Source organism: Armigeres subalbatus, chromosome 1 (assembly GCF_024139115.2).
Source record: "Armigeres subalbatus isolate Guangzhou_Male chromosome 1, GZ_Asu_2, whole genome shotgun sequence".
In the NCBI taxonomy this organism is placed as follows: Eukaryota; Metazoa; Arthropoda; class Insecta; order Diptera; family Culicidae; genus Armigeres; species Armigeres subalbatus.
This window is the reverse complement of record NC_085139.1, coordinates 187237094-187252386: the sequence shown is the minus strand read 5'-3', so window position 1 is coordinate 187252386 and position 15293 is coordinate 187237094. Positions and strand designations below refer to the sequence as shown.

Genomic DNA, 15293 nt, shown 5'->3' with positions numbered 1-15293 from the left:
TTGTTTGTCAAGTACATTTGAACGCAAACCAGAGCCTCACGAAATAATAATTCTTATCAACATGTGAATGCGTAAAGCAATTACCGTCGGATCATTCCGCCAAACTTATAATCACTGTGTGGCTTACGAATCGGGTTTTCGCGCGCAGTTGCTATCTATGTACAGGTGTACCTCGATTATATGAACATCTTCTAGAAGTGCCGTTTTGAGAAGTGTCCGGTATTGGAAAATGTCCGGCGTTCTCCCCCTAATAATAGGATTTTCCATACAATCGAAGCACATTATTTTTCTCAAATTTTGTGTTACACGGTAAAAATAGTCTCAATAAGAAATAATGGAAAAAGCACATAAGAAAGGGAAGAATTGCCCTTTAGGGAGATAGATTCAGTTATTTTTATCAATTCACTTTTATTTGCGTTTATGTGAATGCATTGCAGTAGCTTAAAAAACGTTTTAGATTTCGAGGGTGTTTGCTGTAGAACTTTTTTTGCGTTTCAAGTCTACCCAGGTAACCAGTAAGCATTATATAAAGCATTTAAGTGGCATTATATGCGCCTTTATTGCAAAACATTAAATGCCAATAAGCCCTGTAGTCGCCTTTAATGCTATTTTAATGCAGGTTTTGGCCCAATATATGGCTGCTTAAATGCTCAATCCTACTTTATCGATAAAGTAGAAATTTGGCTGAATAGCATTTATTCAGCATCCGCAATGCTGAATAAATGCTTAATTTTTAAAACAAGAAAAAAAGTTTTTTTAATGGCATTTTTTCTAATTCTTTTTTTACATAGTTTTTTTTTCATATTATATCGTATTTTCATATTTGAAATAGAACATAATTTTTTAACTTTCTTCGAGCGGGATTCGAACTCGCGCTCTTGCCATTCGACGCTGTAGTTGTCATCGCCCTTACCAGCTGGCCCATAAGAGAGAGATGGTAGTGAGAAAAATTTTGCCCAACATAAACAAAATCCCCTTCAGGAATATTTAAACTAAATCTTACCCATCTCAGAATGCAACCGTCACAAACGTCATGCCCAGTTGCAATGAAACAGCTACAGTAGTGCTGCTTTAATGCATTCATCGAAAATAGTACAATGGAATTATAAAATGTAGCTAAACTATGTAATTAGTGATAGGGTTAGGTTAATGACAAGTACTCCTGTCCATGGTCGGAATAGAAAAAACATTCTGCACGTACCGATTTCTATTTTCAAATGTAAGTTCATTGGACAAATAGTCCCCGCTATATGGTTCCATTTTGAAAACGTTTGACGTATGAACACTAAAGGCCTTAAAGTGGCACTAATGTAGCTGTTCCATTGCACTTAACGAAAAACAACATTGTGCATTCCAAATGCTATTTTAAGACTATGCATCTCATGATTGCTTTGAGAATGCTTATTTAGAACAGCCAGGTTTTCGAAATGCTAATATACAGCATGGAGCATATGCAATGCCAGTATAATGCTACTATAGTGCTTACTTTAATGCTTATTGGTTACCTGGGCAACTGAACTGCCAGCATCATTCGTTGGTAACCTTCTTAAAGCAGCGATTCGTTCCAGAATATTTATTTTACATTCCATATATTTATTTATCTTTCTGTTGTTCAGTATCAGTACAATCCGCAAGCAAGGTACTTAACAAATATATTATCCCGGTTTTCATTTATATTGAAAGAATAAGGATAACATTCATTTAAATACAAAGACGGCTGAAAGATTTTTTTTGTTTTTAAAATGCAAATGATTGAAATAAAATCCCCGATTTCCTGGACGTTGTAAGGGCGTGGTCGTGGTTGGTTTGATTCAGAGCGTAAAATAATAGAAATATGGTGAAGTCCATCGCTGTCTCTGGACTGTCAATATTCGGATGAATATTAGTCATTGAATATTAGGCACATTCTAAAAAATGATAAATTATCTGAATTCTGAACACGTTTTAAATGAGTAAAGTAATGTATCATATAGAACTAAATCCGATTTTCATCCGCGAGGCACTTTCAACGGTAAACATCAATATGAACAATGCTAATTGTATTTTTTGCTGCACATAGTAAGCACACTCAGTGACAGTCGAATGAATGAGTTTGTGAAGTAGTTACCTGAATATGTCATTCTATGTTTTGAATAATCATGCGATGTTTGTCAAAATTCGGCTCGAAGTTGCCTCATGAATATCAATATTTTAAGCTCTAGTTTGATTAATAAAATTAGTATATCAATGCACCTTGCAGCATGAAAATAGTTCCAGTCATCCAATCAAAGGATTGTATGCGGTTTCATATATAACTTCGAAAACATGCCTTTTTGGCTTTTTTTGCTGGAAGTATGTTTTACTTAGGCAACTATCTGACGCTAATGTTTGGTTGCGACGAATAATAGGCGGATGAGCAGATTATTTTATGCGCGGTACAATATCTCAATGAATATGAAATCAATGTAAAACATGACTTTAAAAGTTTAGTAGCTTTTCAAAATCCAAAAAATACCAAAATAATATCTATATAATTTTGGTAAAAAAAAATCCATACATATAATCGAGGTATACCTGTAGCAAGATCAAGAGATCGTGTGGAAGATATCCGTGTTGCACATACACCCAACCAGCGAGTAACAGATTGTCTTATAAATCTGTTTTCATAAAGCTTTATGTATAATTTTCCAACTGAAATGGGCAGAGCAATCAAAATGCATACAAATAAATTTCATTAATTGATAAATTAGGTCATTATGGAATGGGAAGCAAAAAATTGATCTCAATTTAGTCGCTAGGAATCGCGAATTTGACACTGAAATATGACATTTTTTATTACAATTAATGCGACCATCTTACAGAAGCCACAGTAATACATTGTGATAACGATGAGTTTGTGGCAGATTTCGCGTCTGGGAGCTATCAGTCGCGCTTATGAAGAGGGAACCTATTAGTGAAAGGATAATCGTTGCCAGATTTAGAACAAGGCTCCAAAACCTTACTATCATCGAATGTTAAGCATCAACCGATGCTGCCGATCTGCAACACAAAGAGAACTTCTACAGTCGACTCAATGCCTTCGTAAATATAATTCCGAAGGGTGATATTAAGGTATGTTTGGGCGACTACAATGCGCAGATCGGATCCGACACCTCGAACCATGAGCGCATTATCGGACGCCATGGTCTCGGAGAAATGAGCGAAAACGGAGACCTGTTCGCAGAATTCTGTGGTAATAACGACATGGTGATCGGGGGATCTCTCTTCCCTCATCGACCGGTCCACGAGGTCACGTGGGTCTCCCGTGACGGCTTTACATAAAATGAAATCGACCACATCTGCATCAGCCGAAAATGGAAACGGAGCCTTCTTGATGAACGGAATAAACGTAGTGCCGTTATCGCGTCTGATCATCACCTCCTCATCGGCGAAATACGTCTGCGCATTGCGCGGATTCGTCGGCAGGAGGAGATAGTTGGACGACGGTTCAACACACGCCGACTGGAAGATGCCACGGTGAAACGGTCCTTCGTTGAAGAACTTGAGACGCGTGCTGCAGATATTCCGGAAGGTGGCAGCGTGTAAGACCAATGGACCGCCATCAAGAATGCCCTCAGCGTCACCAGCGAGAAAAATCTGGGCGAACTGCGCACCCAGAGCAAACAATGGATCACCGATGAGACCTGGAGGAAGATAGAGGAGCGAAGAGAAGCCAAAGCCGCGATAGAGCGATAAAAAAACAGAGGAGCCAAAGTCTTAGCCCGTCAACGATACTCAGCTCTGGAGAAGGAAGTAAAACGCTCATATCGACGGGACAAGCGAGCGTGGGCGGACTCTCTGGCCGACGAAGGAAAGAGAGCCGCAGCAACCGAAGATATTCGCCTCCTCTACGATATCTCACGACGTTTAGCGGGGCGAAGATGAATGCAACGATGCCTGTGAAAGCCGCGAATGGTCAGTTATTGGCCGACCCAACTGACCAGCTGAAACGCTGGCTCGAGCACTTCTAACAACTTTTTCAATAAGAAAATTATTTTGAGCTTTTTAGTGGAATGTCTTCACTTGTCCTAAGACGAGTTTATACCATCCCATTGAATTCCACCACCTAATTGTATCTTGACAGATACGTATTTCGACCTCAACAGTAAGGCCGTCTTCAGTGTCTCGTACTTGACTCGACTTTTTCAAGTGGCAGCCAGGCTACCACCACCTCGGCATGGTCTGCCTAGGATCCGACGTATAACACGCGTCAATACCGAAACTCCATCACTGCTAGATATTCAAACAGCCATACAAAGCATGAAATCGAGTAAAACCCCAGGGGTCGATCGCATATCAGCCGAGATACTCAAAGCTGACCCGGTGGCTGATGCCAAAAAGGTCACTGAGAAAGGGAAGCTGAAGATCGGCTGGTCAGTATGCCCAGTAAGCGTGCTCCAGTCCCCTTCAGTGGACAGGTGCTACTGGTGCCTTGAGTCCGGGCACAAGTCTTATGACTGCAAGGGCCCAGACCGAAGCAAGATGTGCCGTCGCTGTGGCGAGGAGGGACACAAGGCGCAGGAATGCGACAAGGCACCTAGGTGCCTCATCTGCACCAGTAAGAAGCAGGCCCGGAACCATGTTATAGGCGGGCCTGCGTGTCCCTTCGGAAATGCCAATAGGAAAAAGCCGTGCAAGTAACACAACTGAACCTGAACCACTGTGCATCTGCCCAGCAACTGCTGTGGCAGTCGGTCTCGGAGTCGAGTCGAGCCCTCCTGTCCGACCCGTACAACGTCCCTGCCGACAATGACAACTGGGTGGCGGACGGGTCTAGCTCGCACAACAGGAAGATACCCGGTTCAAGAGGTTGTACACTCCTCCGCGGAGGGTGTCGCGATAGCCAAGATCAATGGTGTGTTCTATTGTAGTTGCATGTCCCACCAAGGTGGCCAATGGAACAATTCAACCAGATGATCGACAGGCTATCGTCCGACCAAGTAGGTCGGAGCCCGTTCGTTTTAGCGGGAGATTTTAATGTTTGGGCGGTGGAATGAGGCAGCCGCTGCACCAATCAGAGGGGACAAGCGTTACTCGAGGCACTTGCAAAACTCGACGCAGTGCTTGTCAACGACGGAGCCAGTAGCATATTCCGTAGGAATGGGGCCGAGTCATGAATAGATGTAACGTTTGTCAACCCCGGTCTGGTCTCTGACCTGGAATGGAGGGTAGACGAAGGCTACACCCATAGTGATCACTTAGCAATTCGCTTCAAGATCAACTATAGTGTGCAGCATCCGAGGGCGTGGCCCTCCTTAGCCGTGCGGTAAGACGCGCCAATAAGAAGAAGAAGATCCGAGGGCGGGTGATCCCTGTCAGGTCCGAGGGTGGAAGTCCTATCACTTCGACAGCGAAGTTTTCACCGCGGCCCTGGGACTGGAGGCCAACACCGACAGTCTAAGCGGGGATGCACTGGTAGCTGTCCTATCACGCGCATGCGACGCTACTATGCCGAGAAAAGCCCTGCCAAGAAATGGCAGACGCCCGGTATACTGGTGGAGTGCTGAAATTGCAGCCCTAAGATCAGCCCGCCTCAAGGCTAGACGTTGGACGCAACGACCCAGCACGGAGGAGGAAAGAGCGGTCCGCCGTGAAGTGTTTCGAGCTGCCAGACTGGCCCTTAACAAGGCCATAAGGAGCAGCAAGAGAGCGTGATTCGACAACCTGTGCGAGGGTGCCAACGCGAATACGTGGGGTAACGCCTATAGGATCGTTATGGCCAAGACCAAAGGGGGCTCTTCACCCCCCGAACGGACACCGGATCGGTTGGCGAGGATTATCGAAATACTCTTCCCGTCCCGAGCCACAAGTCCCTGGCCTCCTCCAGCGCTGCAAGGAGCTGAGAGTGTGGCCGAAATGGTGGCTCCGGTGACGAACGAAGAGTTACTCGCAGTGGCTAATTCCCTTGCGATGAACAAAGCACCAAACAGTGCACTCAAGGCAGCGATCATAGCAAACCCGAACATGTTCAGGCTTGCTATGAAGAGATGCCTGGATGAATGTCGTTTCCCTGAGAGATGGAAAAGGCAGAAATTGGTACTGTTACCGAAGGCCGGGAAGCCTCCGGGCGACCCATCGGCGTACAGACCAATTTGCCTGATCGACACGACGGGTAAACTGCTCGAGAGGATCATCCTCATCAGGCTCACCCCGTACGCAGAGAGTACGGATGGCCTGTCGAGTAACCAGTTTGGTTTTCGGAATGGTAAGTCCACGGTGGACGCTATCAACTCAGTGCTAAAGACTGCAGAGGATCCAACGGAAAAGGCGAGGAATTCGATACTGTAAGATGTTTTTATATCTCCCGCGTTCCTAGTGTTATATCTATGAATGTCACTTCCTCTTTCAATTCGATCACACAAATATCGAGGCAGCATTCCGTTAATTACTATAAAAATAAACACCATTTGTCAAATACACAATTCTTTGCTTCACCGAGAGCAACTGCAAAGAATCCAACAACAAAATCGAACACATAAACTTATTCTGCAAACGCTGCAATCTCAATATTTGTGTCTGATTTTATTTTATTAGCAATATTTAATTATGTTTTCACTCTACAAAGTATTTCATACTTCTTGGCTATATTCTTGATGACGTTGTCAAGACAAGATATTTTGTAACTTCTCGCACACGATTAAGTGTCCCGTCACCTATTTTTACCGAGACATTATCAATTGAACAATTTTGCAATGTTACGTTATTTTACTAATATTTAATTTAAACTGTTTGTTCTTCAACTATCTACCTAAAGAACGGAAACCTTATTCAAGCGTTCAATCGCATCTTTTAATTCTCTAGCTGCATGGTGCAATGAATATTAAATAACACAGTATCATGTGCAAAAAGGTTTACATCACAAAATCGTAAAACTCGTCGCATGTTATTCATATACAATATACATAATAAAGAAAAAGGGCCTTAAAACACATTTCCCTGTAGCACTCCGAGGGTGTTCTTCACGGGTCAAGATATAGAATCATTAAAAGCAGTCCGTTGAGTTCTGCCAGACAAATGGTCGGGGCTCAGGGAAACCGCACCAAGCGCTTTTTTGACTGACTTGTGATATTTTGTTCATGGAACGAAAACCGAAAGTAATTCGTATCAATTCATTCGTACATTTGTTGTTGAATATCCTCAGTTTGAGGGTAGAAGGATATCTTTTACGATTTGTGATCAATTGGATCTGCTACATGAAAATTTGTGCTAAAAATGGGTAGGGTAATTCGCCAAATGTTGAACGGCTAATTTCTTCGCCTATTGTTGAACGCACATGCATTTCTTATGGGAGTTCCACAATAGGCGACAAAATTAGCCGTTCAACATTTGGCGGTTTCCCCTATTTGGTATGGCTATTGCGCTTGGTGCGATTTGGCTGAACCCCGACCAAATAGCTTTTAAACCGACCTACAGTGACCTGCATAATAAAAAGCCCACTTGCCGTTTTTCATACAAAATGGTCAACTTTGAAAATCTAGATCTCGATTGCGTGTGAACCAATTTTGCTGAAATTTTGACCAGAGCTCAGATATAACTTGAATTTTACCACACCTGAATTTCGATCATATTAATTCATAGGGTAAAAAATTTTGGCAAAAAATTGATTTTATAATATCTTGAAAACTACAACTCTAAAATACGCGTTTTTGCTGAATAAGTCAACCTATAGAATTCAAGATATTTAAAAAATATTTTTTTGCCAAAAAATTCATTTTGGTATTACCGCAATAATTTTTAACCCTATCAATCAATATGGTCGAAACTCAGGTGTAATAAAATTCAAGTTATATCTGAGCTCTGGTCAAATTTTCAGCAAAATTGGTTCACACGCAATCGAGATCTAGATCTCCAAAGTTGACAATTTTGTATGAAAAACGGCTAGTGGGCTTTTTATTATGCCGGTCACTGTATATGCAGAAAACGAAATTCCATAATTTTCAACAATCAGGACCTAGAAATTGTCTCAAAAGCGCTATTTGGTCCTCCTATGTAAAGTTAGATTTTAAAGTAAACATGGAGTTTTTACATGCATGTTTACATGCGATTTACATGTACGAGATAGGCTAAACGGGATTTTTCCCGGTAGGTGATTCAATATTTTACTAGCAAAATAATTATTCTTTCTGAGTATCTATTTATTTAAAAACTGTATTTTATTTAATCTAAACGAAGTACGTAATATGTACAGGCAGGAGCCTTTATTATGCATATAAATGCTGCGTTTCAGTTATTATAGATTTTATTTTTCTAGTCACTTGTTCACAAACTGAAATAAAAATAAAAATTCTAGTCGAATGATGAAACTCTTGTTTTCCTATCGATGTTAAAGATAGTAAATAAGCTGTCTAACACAAGCGACACTCATTCAATTATAATTGAACCGGTTATGCGGGATGTACAAGTTCCACAGCAATTTTGTAGTAAATTATTCGCGTCTTTGCATACCTGCTTCCTTTAATACTGAAACGCAGTTTATCGGCATAATGAAGTTGATCAAATATTCTTTTTGCAGCTTGTATCGTTATCGTTATTACATCACCAGTAAGACGTGTAAACTTTGGTTTTCTTTTCTATGTTATCTAGAAATCCATGAGTAAAGCGATAAGGAATAGTGCAAACAATTGGTAAATAACACTGCACCAAAAATATTTTTTTGCTATATCGAACACCATTACCTGCATAAACTTGAACTGAACAGCTGATTTATAATGCAGGACCGCCTTCGGTGTGTGTGGCTGGCAGTCGCAAATCACTGCCAGGGCAACTTCGTAAACCCGACACCTGCTCCCGGTTTACAAACAGAAACCGGCAAGTCGTCCTTCAGACTAATAAAGTAATACTGCAAACAAATTGAAGTCGACTTGTGGTGACGGCGATAGAGCTCGTAGCCGTTTTTTTCTTCTTTTATGCACTCGAAAGCTTCTCCAACAGACGTACTTTACACTCCGCAAAGAGCAAAAGGTTGTAGAGTGTGTCCTATGACCTGCGTCTCGTCGTCAGCAGTCACGGACAGTGCAGCAAAAGGGATTTCTATTACACACTATAGAAATGCCTGCAACTCTCGCGCACGCGTTTTCTTACTTTCGATTATGCAACACACGACTATGTCATGCCAGAAATCGTCCCGTCGTCGCCACCGCCGACATCGTTAGTGAGCAGCCGTATCAACACTGATAGATTTTACCAGTGCTATCAACATTCAACATTTAGCCACTGAACGGCGATGGGTGTGTTATCTTGATTCTCGCCGCAATACCTCCACCACAACTACTGTAGTGTAGATATGAATGGCAAACACGAAGATATGCGACACCCAGAACGAGCGATTGGATCGAGCGTGACAACTCTGACCGACGATACGATTTACACTAAGCCTTTGGTCCCTCATCTAACAACTGTTGCGGTAGTACCCGGTCGCGTTATCACATTCCCACTGCATACCCGCTTTCCGGCACCCTGAGGCAGAAAATTAATGTTTACTGCGGGAGAAACGGTGGCATAGGTTGAAAAAATAAGATTGTCGTCTTCCACCAGATTTTGTAAAGACAAAAGACACATATAGTGTAGGCAATGCACGTAGTGCACTGCACAATACAACACACAAGTTCTCCAATTTTTTGTTAAAGAACTCGATGATTACTACTCGTTAACATCATTTTTGAAAAATGGCGTGTACATCACTTTTTCAAATTACCGCAGTCAGGTTCTCAGCTAGTCAATCAGCAAAGGCACAGAGATGGCGGGCCTGATTACCCGTTTCGGTCGAAAGCATCCTCATGGAAATTTTCTTGACATTCTGGGCCTGGATTAACTACAAATTTTTATTCATATCCAAAACCAAAGTCGTAAAAAACAAATCGCATAAAAACGACCTTGGTCTTGGTACATATAATTTGGACAGATGTACTCGATGTACTCGCTTACGAATTCGGAAGCTATATGATAAAAATATTTTCTACCGAATGGGTAGTGATTAAGTTCGCGCAATTTTTTGCCCTATCGCATTCGTACATCCGTCAAACAGTGCTGATTACACGTGATTCTCTGGCTCTAGCTCTTGTTGGGTGCGCGCAAGTTATCGTACGCAAAACTCAAGATCGTCGACGACGACGGCATTGACGAAGACATCAACGTCAGTGAAGAAGAAGTGACTCATCGTTATATAGCGTCTCGGGTTCTGGTACACTCATGGCTTTGTGTTGGGTACTGAATTCACTAGCACGGAAAACTCCACTTTACAAGGAACGAAAACAAAACAGCTGATTCACAGCGAAAGTAAATAGGTATAACGAGTGCATTAGGCTATCGCCACAAATAAAGCAATGGCTCATTTCTTTTAAATCACACACATAAACAGCAGTTTGATACGTTAACGTTATCAATCAAATTAGAACACGCATGAGACATCGGTACGGTGCACTGACAGCAATATGGAACTATTTTTAGAATATGCATGATATTTATGATATGATATAATGGCATTGGCAGGTTTGCGTCCTATTATCGCCAGACGGGGATTTTTGAAATATCTGGCTGGTAGGTTAGGTCAGAAATAGAGAATCCATCTTCATTTATGAAATTCCGGGATTTTCCGAGTCTTCTACTTATTGGCATAGCATGCCCCACCGCCTCGCAGCTTAGTGTTCAATTAGCACTTCCACAATTACCATTTTTGTATTCGTATATCATGAGGCTACACGATGGTACGGCTGCGAAATGGTGAGTTGACATCCGGGAAGGGGCGCCTAACATAGCTCTGGTCCTCACAAGTTCCAATACTCACGCTTCCACGGGTCTCCCGATGACAATTGACCGCCAGCTAAGGGTTGCGTACTTAGCTGGTAGTGCAGCCTGGGCACTGTTGTCCTTCTGACATCAGCTAGAGTGAGAGGGTGCGTCCTGTGGGGTCTGCCTAGGATGTGGTGGGGTTCGACAGTGGGCTCTGTTGAACTTCTATAAAAAGCTGCATGTGTCCGCAAGCAGGCCCTATCAAACCGACCGTATGCTGCTCAAAGCGCACTAGCCTAGTCCTGGTGTTGGGTGGGACTTTAAACAAATTTGACCCGATTGATTGAACGTCTATTTACCAAGAAGGTGCGGCTCCAACAGCGTCTGTTCTGGCAGCCAGCGGCTGAGTGTGAAATGCTATTCCCCGGAAGCTATACCTAAGATGGCAGCCCCATCCCGGTGGATAAAGAACCTTGGGCCAACAACCTACTGTTCCCGAAACATCAATTTGTTCGAGAATCCGATAATGAAAGAATACGGACTGATTTTACGGCGACGACTCTTAGCGCGAAACAACGGACACGAATAGGAACATGGAACGTTTTAACCCTAGCCCAGCAGGGTAAATTGGCACAACTTGCCAATGAGGCACGCCGCATGAAGCTTAAGATCCTGGGACTGAGTGAAGTCCGTTGGCCAAACTTTGGAGAACACAGAACGCCATCGGGACAAGTTCTGCTATACTCTGGTTTACGAGGTGAACACGCTCCCCGGCATCGCGGAGTTGGCTTCCTACTAAGCGCTCAGGCATACTCTGCGCTTATGATGTGGGAACCTATAAGTGAAAGGATAATCGTTGCCAGATTTAGAACACGGGTCCGAAACCTTACTATAATCCAATGTTATGCGCCAACCGATGCTGCCGACCTGCAAGACAAAGATAACTTCTACAGTCAACTCAATGCCGTCGTAGATATAATTCCGAAGGGTGTTATCAAGATCTGTTTGGGAGACTTCAATGCGAAGATCGGATCCGACAACTCGAACCATGAGCGCATTATCGGACGCCATGGTCTCGGAGAAATGAGCGAAAACGGAGAGCTGTTCGCAGAATTCTGTGGTAATAACGACATGGTGATCGGGGGATCGCTCTTCCCTCATCGACCGGTTCACAAGGTCACTTGGGTCTCCCGTGACGGCTTTACAGAAAATCAAATCGACCACATCTGCATCAGCCGAAAATGGAAACGGAGCCTTCTTGATGTACGGAATAAACGTAGTGCCGATATCGCATCTGATCATCACCTCCTACGCCTGCGCATTGCGCGGATTCGTCGGCAGGAGGAAAGAGTTGGACGACGTTTCAACACACGCCGACTGGAAGATGCCACGGTGAAACGGTCCTTCGTTGAAGAACTGGAGACGCATGCTGCAGATATTCCGGAAGGTGGCAGCGTGTAAGACCAATGGACCGCCATCAAGAATGCCTTCATCGCCACCAGCGAGAACAATCTGGGCGAACTACGCACCCAGAGAAAACAATGGATCACCGATGAGACCTGGAGAAAGATAGAGGAGCGAAGAGAAGCCAAAGCCGCGATTGAGCGATCGAAAACCAGAGGAGCGAAAGTCTCAGCCCGTCAACGATACGCGGCTCTTGAGAAGGAAGTAAAACGCTCATGTCGACGGGACAAGCGAGCGTGGGCAGACTCTCTGGCCGACGAAGGAGAGAGAGCCGTCGCAACCGGGGACATTCGCCTCCTCTACGATATCTCACGACGCTTAAGCGGGGCGAAGATGAATGCAACGATGCCTGTGAAAGACGCGAATGATCAGTTATTGACCGACCCAACTGACCAGCTGAAACGCTGGTTCGAGCACTTCGAACAACTTTTTCAAGTGCCATCCAGGCCACCACCGTCTCGGCATGATCTGCCTAGGATCCGACGTATAACACGCGTCAATACCGATGCTCCATCACTGCTAGAGATTCAAACAGCCATCCAAAGCATGAAATCGAATAAAGCCCCAGGGGTCGACCGCATATCAGCCGAGATGCTCAAAGCTGACCCCATGACATCCGCTCAACTACTGCATCGTTTATTTCGTAATATCTGGGACACCGCAACTTTCCCGGTCGACTGGATACAAGGTATCTTAGTGAAGGTGCCCAAAAAGGGTGACCTGACTGTACGCGATAACTGGCGAGGCATTATGTTGGCATTACGAGGCAGCAAGCCGGATTCCGTGCCGGAAGATCCTGTGTGGACCATATTGTCGCGCTCCGCATCATTCTGGAGCAGGTCAACGAATTCCAAGAGTCCCTTTACTTGGTATTCATTGACTACGAAAAAGTTTTCGACCGTCTCAATCACGAGAATATGTGGGGCGCCCTGAGACGCAATGGAGTTCCTGAGAAAATCATCAGCCTCATCGAGGCACAGTACGAGGCCTTCTCGTGTAGAGTGCTGCACAATGGGGTCTTGTCCGACCCTATCCGGGTCGTAGCTGGTGTGAGGCAAGGATGTATTCTATCACCGTTACTGTTCCTCATCGTAATCGATGAGATTCTGGTAGATGCGATTGACCGTGAACCAAACCGCGGGTTGTTATGGCAGCCTATAACCATGGAGCACCTAAATGACTTCGAATTGGCGGATGATGTTGCACTCCTCGCGCAACGGCGCTCTGATATGCAGAGTAAGCTCAACGACCTTGCCGAGCGCTCCTCTTCGGCAGGTTTAGTCATCAACGTCAACAAAACCAAATCGTTGGATGTAAACAACGTTGGATGTAAAACTCCTTCCAGTTTCACAGTAGCCGGGCAACCAGTGGAGAATGTTGAAAGCTTCCAATATCTTGGTAGCCAAATGGCGTCAGACGGCGGTACCAAGATCGACATAGGCGCACGGATCAAGAAAGCAAGGGCAAGGGAAATATCTGGAAAAACAGGCAGATAAGTGAACGCACCAAAATACGAATTTTCAACTCTAACGTGAAATCTGTGCTGTTATACGCTAGCGAAACATGGTGTGTATCAGTGGAGAACACTTAACGGCTGCAGGTGTTCATTAACAGATGCCTGCGGTATATAATTCGGGCCTGGTGGCCTCACAACTGGATCTCAAACAACGAGCTCCATCGTCGTTGTCACCAGAGGCCGATAGCAACAGAAATTCGGAATCGGAAGTGGGGCTGGGTCGGCCACACTCACGTAGGGGCGGAAACGAAATCTGTAAACAAGCATTAGACTAGAACCCAGCAGGACATCGCAGCAGAGGCAGACCCAGAGGCTCATGGCGGCGAAGCCTCAATAAAGAAATAAAAGAAGTCGACCGAAATCTAACCTGGCAACAGGTTAAAGCGATAGCCGTGCAACGCTCAGGATGGAGATCTTTTTTTATGTCGGCCCTTTGCACCACCGGAGGTGTACAGGACCCATAAGTAAAATAATAATGTTACCCGCGAGTTGAAAAGGCGTATTGCAGCTGCAAAAAGGGCTTATTACGGACTTCGTAACCAGCTTAAGTCCCGTAGTCTGCAAACGAAGACAAGATTCGCACTGTATACTACCCTGATTCTCCCGGTGGCTTTATACGGCCATGAAACATGGACGATAAAGGAGGCTGATCGGAAAGCTTTCGGGGTGTTTGAGTGTAAGGTGCTGCGCGGACAATACTCGATGGTAAATAGGAGAACGGTATCTGGCGGCGTCGCATGAATCACGAATTGTACCAGGTAAAGGCTGGATATTATTAAGCTCAAGCGAAGATAATATTTAGAAGAGAACCAGGAAGGCCGCGTACACGATGGCTTTTTGCAGTTGAAGAGGACTTGATGGCGCTCAATGTTCAGGGCGACTGGAAACGATTGGCCCAGGATCGAGTCCAGTGGAGAAGGATACTCCATTCGGCGTAGGTTCATCGAAAAGCTGTAGCCCATCAAGTAGTAAGGTTGTCAATCCAAAAAATAAATCGCCTTCGCCACATAACGATCATTTGTCTAGAGCAGCGGTTCTCAACCTGGGGTACATGTATCCCTAGAGGTACTTTCGCTGGCCCTAGCGGTACCTCGGACAAAAATGCATAATGGCGGACGTATCACAATTCCAATCAGAGCTTATTGATAAAGTTTTGATAATTGTGTATTTTTTATTTTAAAACTGTCTTGTACATAATGTGCCTTACGATCAGTGAATCAAAGCCGAAAATCGAATGAGCAAATTTAAAAATCTTCAATGCAATCTACCTGATCTAAACAAAATTTTGAATAATATGTTAGAAACATGTTTTTGAACTAAAATATAGAATCTAAAGGTTCAGAAGCCTCCGTTTGAGAGGCTTGGAGGCGTTTTTCAGAAAAGCTCCGTTGCTTAGTTGCAAGAGGATTAGAAGCATCCTTCTACGCTTATCGGAAGCCTTCTTAAGAGCAGCTCGAATGCGTGCTTTCAATATGTTCAAAAACATTCTTTCAAAAGTTTCGGAAGCCTCCTTTCAAGAGGCCTATGTCTCCTTCCAAGAGGCACGGAAGCCTCGTTTTAAAAAAGT

The 15293-nt window shown here is 44.0% G+C and overlaps 1 protein-coding gene across 3 annotated transcripts in view; it reads right to left on the bottom strand.

Moving 5' to 3' along the window:
• LOC134205616 (beta-1,4-mannosyltransferase egh) overlaps positions 1-15293 on the bottom strand; it is a 435947-nt gene that overhangs the window by 31264 nt on the left and 389390 nt on the right. The window contains exon 1 of one of the 3 annotated variants that reach the window (XM_062681028.1): positions 8694-9371. The exons of 1 other annotated variant lie outside the window; for it this stretch is intronic. The gene's annotated coding sequence lies outside the window, so the exon portion shown is untranslated. Of the gene's footprint in view, positions 1-8463; positions 8483-8693; positions 9372-15293 lie in introns of those variants that run through there. One more of the 3 variants, XM_062681030.1, reaches the window with a different exon arrangement.